Source organism: Oncorhynchus tshawytscha, linkage group LG09, assembly GCF_018296145.1.
Source record: "Oncorhynchus tshawytscha isolate Ot180627B linkage group LG09, Otsh_v2.0, whole genome shotgun sequence".
NCBI lineage: Eukaryota > Metazoa > Chordata > Actinopteri > Salmoniformes > Salmonidae > Oncorhynchus > Oncorhynchus tshawytscha.
In genome coordinates, this window is record NC_056437.1 from 34,196,696 (window position 1) to 34,207,035 (window position 10,340).

Below are 10,340 nucleotides of genomic sequence, written 5' to 3' on the forward strand. Positions count from 1 at the left end.
GAATTTCAGTACTTCAGCATAACGTTTCCTACAGGTTTCCTCATGATTCTATTTAAAGTCATGTTCTGAAATTGTTCCAAGAACGTTAAGGAAACTTTAATAATGTTCAGAGAACGTTCTACGAATGTTATTTAAAAACATATACATTTTCAGGATGAGCAAAGCTCTCTATCTTTTATCTTGTTAGGTATGTTCAGATGTGTTGGCCGCTGCCATTAATTGACCACACCTGATCTTAATGAGTGCTTGGTTCCTTTGAAATGAAGTCTGTTTGAATAGACAGCTTTGTAAAAAACATGGCATGCTAGCCACCTCCTGGTGGCACAGTGGACTAATTCCATTACTGAAAAACAGCAGATTATAGGTTCAAATCTCACTGATGCCATGTCACAATAAAGAAATGTGTTTACATAATTCATGTCTAAGTAAATGAATTTCCATGTGTGCTTGGAGCGGGGAAAAAAGTTCAGTAGGTTATTCAAAAACCTCAAAGTAACCTAGAATTTCTGTTCTCATCATAATGTTTCCTACACATTTCTTCATGGTTCTATTTAAAGTAATGCTCTCAAATTGCTCTTAGAACTTTAAGTAAATGTTCCTTAACAAAAAACACAAGTAAACGTTAGTAATAAGAGTTCTAATAGTTCTAAGAATGTTATTTAAAAACATACATTCCATTATCAGAACGTTAAGAAACATTCCGTAAAAAAACATATACATTCCGTTTTCAGGATCAACAAAACTCTCTCTATCCTTTATTTTGTTAAGTATGTTCAGGTATGTTGGCCGCTCCCAATAATTTGCCACACCTGATCTTAGTGAGAGCTTGTTTCCTTTGAAATGGGGTCTGTTTAAATAGACAAATGAATAGAGCTAGCTTTGCATGCTAGCTCCATCCTGGTGGCACGGTGGACTAATTCCATGCATCATCATTGTATTAAAAGTCTTATTGAAATATGTTTAATTACCTAAAAATAACCTATTTCTGTTTTCAAAACTTTAAAGGGGAATTTCACCTTGTCTCTGCCACAGCATATAGTCATTACTACAGTATACAACATTAAGTGTTTGTCATTAACATCAACATTATCCAAACCACAAGCTAGAACGAGTGCATTTTCATTTCACTGGTAGAATCGGGAAGTTTCTGTAAGACAAAAAAAGATATTAAACTATACTCCATCGCACAGTTTGAATGACAGTTGAACTGTGCCACCACATTAGGGTAGACTAGTTGAACATGCATTCAACACTTGTCAATTATGTTACATAGCTAGTAAAATGATTTACAGTTGCTGATGTTGCACGTTTTCTAGAAAGTTATAAACGGGAGGCCTGGCGCATAGTAACAAGTTAGCAGGTCCCAAGCTAACTAGCTAGCCAACTCCAGTTCCAGTCATGTGCGAACATTTGCAGGTAAACATAGCTTTAGGTGGCTGGTTGTAACATTATAGCTTGCTGTTTAGTAGTCATATTTACAACTAAAAAGAGAAGATGTTCTATAATCAAGATACAATAGAGCTCTGATTGTAAAACCTCTTCTTTTTTAGTCTAGCTGGCTACCTACCTAGAAAATAACTAGATTTCCCGCCACTGTAACACAGTAGTGTGTTAGCCAGCAATACACAATATGGGTTTCTGTAGACAAACTAAAATTAGCTAGATAGGTGGCTTGCAGGAAAAACAATTTACTTAGCTAGCCACCATATTTGTCATCTGCCCCACCATATTTGTCATCTGCCCCACCATATTTGTCATCTGCCCTCTTGGTCCTGGCATTAGCTGTAGCTGAGCTTCTAGCTAAATCCCTGTTTGTTTAGAATCATCTTCACTATATTCCAGTTGAACACATTGTAAACAAAAAATGCTCCATCGTTGAATTTGTATTGATGAGAGGAATCACTTGAACATAGTGTGGTCTGGTCAGTTCTTTCAGGTTTGCCCAAAGGATTGTGTTGTTAATGTCCTCCTCCCTTTCAAAAAAGCCTGACTTGGGGGATGGACATGCCCAGAGCACGATCAATACACCGGAAGCCGTCATAGGGTGTATCATTTAGCGCGAAGCCCAGACCTGCCTTTCTCCTGGGTAATTATTTGTGAAACACATCTCACTGACCTAGAAATGCCTCGGACATTATGAAAACAAGCCCAGATTCCCGTACGGTGAAATTCCCCTAATAATACATTCCAGGAAAACTTACAGGGAACCATAGTAAAATGTTCTCAGACTCTCCTTGCAACCTAAAAATAAACGTTCCCAGAAGAGGTGAAATGTTAACCTCCGTTCTCAGAACATTTACTTGGAACCAAATGTGCTAGATCGGACAGATCTGTACACGGAGGGAACACAACCCATCAAACGCTCTTACAAGGTGAATTATGTCACACACACACACAAGACATAATGGGAAAAACAACTGTGGCAGGAACTTCTACACAAGACTTTGGGGAAATCCAACACTTCAGATTCTCAGTCAGAAATCAGCTTCTCAGTCAGTGTTTCCTTACAGTGCTGGTAGGAGAGCTTGGAGTAGAGAATCAATCCAATACCAACATGCCCTGCGTTTTACAAATACATCACACTGTTGTCAGTGGGAGCTCTCCTTTCCTCTGGTCTTGCCCCAACAGCTCTCGCCCACCTCCCGTCCGCCAAGCCAATTGTTGCTCCATCTCTGAATCTGAGGCAGATTAAGGGAAGTGCTGGTTGATCCGGAATGTGGGGCTGAGGTGTGCATGCGGTTTGCATGTGTGTTATCCCAGAGCCCAGGTCCTCTATTCACAAAGACTCTCAGAATAGGCGTGTTAAATCATAAGTAATAAGAATTATATAGACAGTAGGGAACTGATCTTTGATCAGCACACTGAGATGGTTTTTGAATATAGGCCCAGGCTGTTGGAAAGAGGGGCTTCTGGGAGAGGAGGAGCACAAGAAAGCAGGCGAGTTAGGAGAACCTCTGCTGGGATATACACCATCAACACTACATAATGTAGTGAGTGGCAAACTGAATAGCAATATCAACTGGATAGCAATACCACCTTAGGGTGTGTTCCAATATCCAATGCATTCTAGTGTGGATATTGGAACACATCTTAAGGTTTTTTCGAAAGCCTCGTTGTTTACAGTGTCTTTCATGCTTAATGACTGCAGAGGGATGTGAGGCACTTTGACTACGCTGTTCCAATACACACATTGACATTGCACCACTGAAGAGAAAAATAACAAAGAATGCAAATCAAGGTTAATTAATAATGGACATTGAATATTCAAGAGGATACTGCTTAGTATTTGTAGGGGACATCAGGGCCAAATAAAACATGGGTCAGTTGTGTTACAATTGTCCCCAGTCTCCCCTACTGTGTGTAGAGCAACAACACCGTCATCACATCACAACAGTAAGAAGTGATTGGGAGGAGTGGAAGCTACTTATATGTCCTTACAGCCACCCAGCCCACTAAATGTGATGTCCCAGATACCATTGCACACACATCGATCACAGTGACAATAAGAGAGCATGGACCGTGGCAGGTAAGCTCATAAACACACACGCACACGTACACACGTACACACACTGACACACAGACCTACACCTGAAAGCACATACACACACAGACACAGACATACACACATACACACTCACTCCTCAGCGGCTGGGAGGTAGCAGCAGCTTATCCATTACACTTTCAGAAAAAAGGGTTATTCAGCTGTCCCCATAGAATAATCCTTTTTGGTTCCAGGTAGAACCCTTTTGGGTTTCATGTACAACCTTCTGTGGAAAGGGTTCTACGTATAACCCAAAAAGGGTTCTTCAAAGAGTTCTCATACAGGGACAGCCGAAGAACCCTTTTAGGATCTAGATAGCACCTTTTTTTCTAAGAGTATAGGGGAGATTAGAGAGGAAGGTGACTGTTGAGAGAGTGGGTGGCGAGTCAACCAGGAGAAGAGGAAAGCTAGGCTTTGAGTTGAGTAAGAAGCCGTGTGTAGGCAGAGATCACAGTGGAACGGTTCTGTTCACCTTGGTGGCCACACTACCACAAAGATCTACCACTACAACTGTAGCACACCATCCAAATGTACATCACTCAACTGCAACAGTGCATGGCTTCTGGACTGACTGCCACACGAACTGTACCCATTTAGACACTGTGCCCCTCGCTAGTCACACAAACCAAATGGGTGTCTGAGAGCCAGGTGACAATTCAATATTCCTTGACAGTTGAATAAAGGTGTGTCCAATATGTTACTGAGGGGAAGACCTACTTCCTTCATGTGCCTCTGTTAATTTGTTTCCAGGCTCCAATCTCTTTCCATATGGCGCCCTCTCTTGGACGTGGTGTCTACTCTACACCTAATTAATCAATGAAAACGTTCTAATTCCACTGGTTTCATGTTCTTTAGTCTAGGTAATGATGGTAGTGTAAATCAAGAACCAACTGTGAAATAGCTTATAAACTGGGAGTTATTGCTGTGGGAAAGTCAGTTCATTCTAATATTTAAATTGCTCATTCTAATATTTCAATTTTCTTAATTTCTTTCTTTATATTTTTGGGATTTGCGTGTATTGTTTTGTTTTGTTAGGAATTACTGCACTGTTCAGCGCTAGAAACTTAAGCTTAAGCGAAGAACAATTTTAGGTTCTATACTGACCAAAATTATAAACGCAACATGCAACAATTTCAACGATTTTACTGAGTCACGGTTCATATAACAAAATCAGACAATTTAAATAAATTCTATGGATTTCACATGACTGGGCAGGGGAGCAGCCATGGGTGGACCTGGGAGCCAGGCCCAGGCCCAGCCACAGCCTATCAGAATTAGTTTTACCCCACAAAAGGGCTTTATTACAGATAGATATACTCCTCATTTTCAGCAGCTGTCCAGGTGGCTGGTCTCAAACGTTCCCGCAGGTGAAGATGCCAGATGTGGAGGCTGGTTGGACGTACTACCAAATTATCTAAAATGACGATGGAGGTGGCTGGTAGACATTCCTGCAGTCAACATTACAATTGCACGCTCCCTCAAAACTTGAGACATCTGTGGCATTGTGTTGTGTGGCCAAGTAAAGTGTGAACCTGTGTAATGATCACACTGTTTAATCAGCTTCTTCATATGCCACACCTGTCAGGTGGATGGATTATCTTGGCAAAGGAGAAATGCTCACTAACAGGGATGTTAGCAAAATTGTGAACAACATTGGAGACAAATAAGCTTTTTGTGCCTTTGGAACATTTCTGGGATCTTTTATTTCAGCTCATGAACATGGGACCAACACTTTACATGTTGCGTTCATATTTTTGTTCAGTATAGATAGCACCTTTTTTAAGTGCGTGGAGAGCAGGCCAAGCAAAGCCATGTGTTGTAGGATGGAGGGGGTCTTCAGCCCAGACCTGGCCCGGCACACACACACCCCAGCAGACTCCTTTGGGGACACAAGGCCATGAATCAGGTTAGGAGAGGAGGAAGACAAGGCTCCATCACAGAGAGAGAGAGAGAGAGAGAGAGAGAGAGAGAGAGAGAGAGGGGCACTGAAAGAGTGGAGGAGGTCATCTACAGCAGAAACAGTACATGGATCAAGCCATAACAGGCAAGGGGATCCAGTTGCTACAAAAACAAAGGCCACTGAAGTAAATCAAGACCTACACATCTCTAAGAGAGAAAGAGAGTGAGAGTGTGTGTGTGTGTGCGCCGTAAAATACATGATTTGATTATTTTTCTGTCCTTGTGCTAAGCTCCAACCCCTGACCCCTCTCCTTTATTTACCCCTGGACTTCAACTAGTCAATAACTAATGTTATTGTGTGTCCAAGGAATGCCTAGAGGCGTGAAACAGACAGTGAAAGTTTTAAGGAAGTTATTCAAAAACCTCGAAATAACCTAGAATTTCCATTCTAATAAAACCTCCCAGGAATTTTGTATTTTTTTTAATAAGATTAGATTTTCTGTTTTAAAAACAATGCAAACATACACATACAAATGACTACATCATACAAAAACCACTACATCACACCTGCACAGAACCACTAGCCCCCACCCCTATCTCCAGCGTCCTTATCACTTTCTGTCACATGCCTCAAACTGCATGATTTTGTTTCTCTCCGTCGCCCACGCTCTTTAAATGTTTTGATAATAAAGAATTGGACCTTTCCATTGTGTAAACAATGGAGGTGTCACGTGTGCTCCCTCTCCGGCCTCTAGGTCACCAGGCAGCTCGTTATGGCGCACACCTGTCACCATCATTACTCTCACCTGCTTGTCGGCAGACTCACCAGGACTCCATTACTTCCCTGATTACCTTCCCTATATATGCCACTCCTTTTGATTCCTTCCCCAGGCGTCATTGTATCTGTTTCAAGTCTGTGCATTGTTCGTGTTTTGAGTATGTTACATTTATTTATTAAAACACTCACTCCCTGAACTTGCTTCCTGACTCTCAGCGCACATCGTTACAGAATGACGCCTCACCTAAGGGAAGCATCAGGGAGTTTTTTTTTGTGTGTGTGTGCTGTCAGTCCTGTCAGTGAGAATGATGTTGTGTCTGGGAGCCGCTACAGGCTCTCATGCCTCAGCCAGATCGTCAGGCTTCCCTACCTCCGCCGACTCGTCAGGCTCTCATGCCTCAGCCGGATCGCCAGGCTCCCCTGCCTCAGCCGGCTAGTCGGGCTCTCATGCCTTCGCCGGATCGCCAGGCTCCCCTGCTTCCACCGGCTCCTCAGGCTCATGCTTCAGCCGGATCACCAGGCTCCCCTGCCTCAGCCAGTCTGTCAGGTTCCTGCGCATCAGCAGGGGTGACCGGTCCGCACCTGATCCCCGGGATTGTCCCTTTGGTTGGCGTCCTGCGGCAGGAGCCGAACGCGCCGGGGAGCGGGTACCGTCACGTGTGCTCTCTCTCGGATGCTCTAGGTCACCATGGTTACACGTATCAGCCAGATTGACAGGTTTCCTGCGCCTCAGCAGAGGTGACCGGTCCGCTTCTGTCATTTTGGTCGGTGTCCTGCGGCTGGAGCCGCGCAGGTGTCTTGTTGGAAGAGGGGGGTAACATCTCACAACAAAAACTGGCAAATCTGGTGCAGTACATGAGGAGGAGATGCACTGCAGTACTTAATGCAGTTGGTGGCCCCACCAGATACTGACTGTTACTTTTGATTTTGACCCCCCTTTTTTTCAGGGACACATTATACCATTTCTTTTAGTCACATGTCTGTGGAACTTGTTCTGTTTGTCTCAGTTGTGACAGTACCCCCTCCCCGACGCATGGCTCCAGCCACAGGACACCAACCAAAATAATTGCCCTGGCCACGTCTGCAGTCCTCTTGCCTCCTTGCAGCATCCCTAAGGCACGTTCACGCAGATGAGCAGGGACCCTGGGCATCTTTCTTTTGGTGTTTTACAGTGTCAGCAGAAAGGCCTCTTTAGTGGCCTAAGTTTTCATAACTGTGACCTTAAATTACCTACCGTCTGTAAGCTGTTTGTCTTAATGACCATTCAACAGGTGCATGTTCATTAATTGTTTATGGTTCAAGCATGGGAACCAGTGTTTAAACCTTTTACAGTGAAGATCTGTGAAGTTATTTGGATTTTTACGAATCATCTTTGAAAGACATGGTCCTGTAAAAGGGACGTTTCTTTTTTGCTCAGTTTGTCACTCCCTTTAGATCCTTCCCCAGGCGTTATTGTTTCTGTTTCTGTGTCAAGTCTGTGTGTTGTTCGTGTTATGTTGCGTTTATTTATTAAAACACTCACTCCCTGAACTTGCTTCCTGACTCTCAGCACACTCGTTACTGGAGGATGGACTGTTTTTTAAAGATATTTGATGAGAAGAGTATTGTTCTACCCATTGAGTATCTATAGTATGAATAAATTCATGAAAATAATGGTTTTAATGAAAATATGTAAATCACTATTTGAATATATTAGTAACCTGTTGTATAGAAGTGACATTGGTCAGGTAGATCAGGAGATCATCTGCAAATAAATGTAGTTCATATGTTTACCAATACTGATACCTGTTACGTTTGGGTCCTGTCTAATTCTTTCTGCAAGTGGTTCAATTGCAAGTGCAAACAGGAGGGGGGAGAAGTCACATCCCTGTCTTGTGCCCCTTTCTAAAGAAATGTCATCAGATCATGTATTATTTGTGTATATTTTTTGCTTTCGGACATTTATACAATATTTTTATTCAATGTATTATTTCAGCTGGAAAGTTGAAAGCTTCCAAATATTTTTATAAGAAAGTCATTTTCGGCATCACCAGCCATTATTGCTAAATCTATATGTTGTTTTGCATATTGTATTGAAATGAAACATGTTCTTGTATTTGTTTGCAATTGTCCATTTTTAATTAACCCTGTTTGCTAGATATGGATCAAGTCTGGTAAGACTTTTGCCATTATATTCCTTATGAGCTTTATTATTGTCACAATTTGTTAAACGTATGGGTATATAATCAGCAGGGGACTCTACAGGTTTTTAAAGTAATTGATATAACTGTTTGACACATGGAATTAGGAAGTACTGAATTAAGTGACGTGTGTTGTCATTTGTGTCAATAGGGGGTGACTTTGTCCCAAAATGTTTAATAGAATTCTATGGGAAAGCCATCCATTCCTGGTGCCTTTCTCTGTGCAAATGTTTGAACAGTATCTAATATTTCTTCTTGGGTGATCTCTGTTTTTAAGTATTCTTTTTTTGTCTGCTGACAGTTGCTTCAAAGTTGTTGAGTCTAAGAAGACTTTAGGATCCGCCCCACAATTGTTAATTCTGATTTATATATACTGGCATAGAAATGTTTACAATTGTCATTAATTGCATTGTTTCTAATTACCGCTTATTTTCTTAATATTTTCAAATTATAACTGGTTTAGCATGTATTTGTTTTGTGAGAGCTGCTGTATATTTACCAGGTTTATTTGCCATTAAGTTGTCACAACTTCCGCATAAGTCGGCTCCTCTCCTTGTTCGGGCGGCGTTCGGGGGTCGACGTCTCCCGCTTTCGAGCCATCTCCTCTCCATTTTTCATTGATCCGTTTGTTTTGTCTTATTTTGCACACTTGGTTTGCATTTCCCAATCACACTGCATGTATTTATTCCTCTGTTCCCCCTCATGTCTTTGTGTTTCGTGTCTTGTTTGACGCGCCAGACTGGTGTTCGTATATTCCGTGTTTTGTCACGAGGTATGTTTATTTGTTTGAACATAAATATTGTGACTGTTTGAGCGTTTTGCACTTTTGCCAATTGGCTGGTGGTTTTGACGCAGTGGCGTCCGTCTGTTCATTTCTCCTGACTCAATAAAGTGTGCGCCTGTTCACGACTCTTCTCTCCTGCACCTGACTCCGTTACCAGTACGCACACCCTTGACATAAATAGTATGCTTTACTTGAGTTCAACCTGCAGTTGTTGGCTCTCTTCAGAAGTAAAAGATTGTATTCCTGCTTATTTTATTTGATTCTTTACCTTTTAAATATTTTTTATGGGCTTTTCCCCCTAATGTACGCCTTAAAGGCATCCCAAATGATATAGGGGTTGGCTTTTCTCTGTCCTCTATGTCTACATTTGTAATGGTAAAGTTTATATATATTTTTTTTTTATTCAGATCCAGAAGTTGCGCTCTGACCATTCTCCAAATTGTGTCGCTAAATGTATTTTCTATTGGTGTAATTAAGCATGATACTGGAGAATAATCCGATATCACTATATCATTCATTTTTGAATCCAGTAAATTGTTGTGTGCATTTTTAAAAATAAAAATGTCAATTCTTGAAAAGCTTTTCTTACTTTTAGAAAAAAATGAATAGTATTTTATATTTGGGAATAGTAATATCCAGGTGTCCTGTAAATTATTTATAGAGATTACATTCTTCAGCTTCTTTGGAGGCTCCCCAAATGTGCCTTTTTTATTACTACGCCTGTTAATCTTATCAAATGTATGATTTAGGTCACCTGCTAAAATAATAGTTCCTGTCTGGATTTGATTGAATATAGCCTAAATTATATCTACCCCCCTATCTATTATATCGATACCTCTGCTGTTACTACAATGGGTGGCAGCGTAGGCCTCTCCAACCCAGCTCCTCCTTAAATGTATCCTTTAAAAAAAAGTACACATCTGCTGACAATCTCTTTAGGTGTTTGAGAAAACCATGTTTTTTTACCCCGGAAGTCGTGACACCTCAGCTGCACAAACATAGCTGGATTTTAATTGTCACTGTAAGAGCTGGAGCATGGAGGCGCAGAATCTGCTCTGTTTTGCTGCAATAAACAGAGCACAATGACTAGACATGTACTGTGGCGTGTGATCAGCTGAATTACTGTATGAAGATAGAATCAATAACATCATCACCACG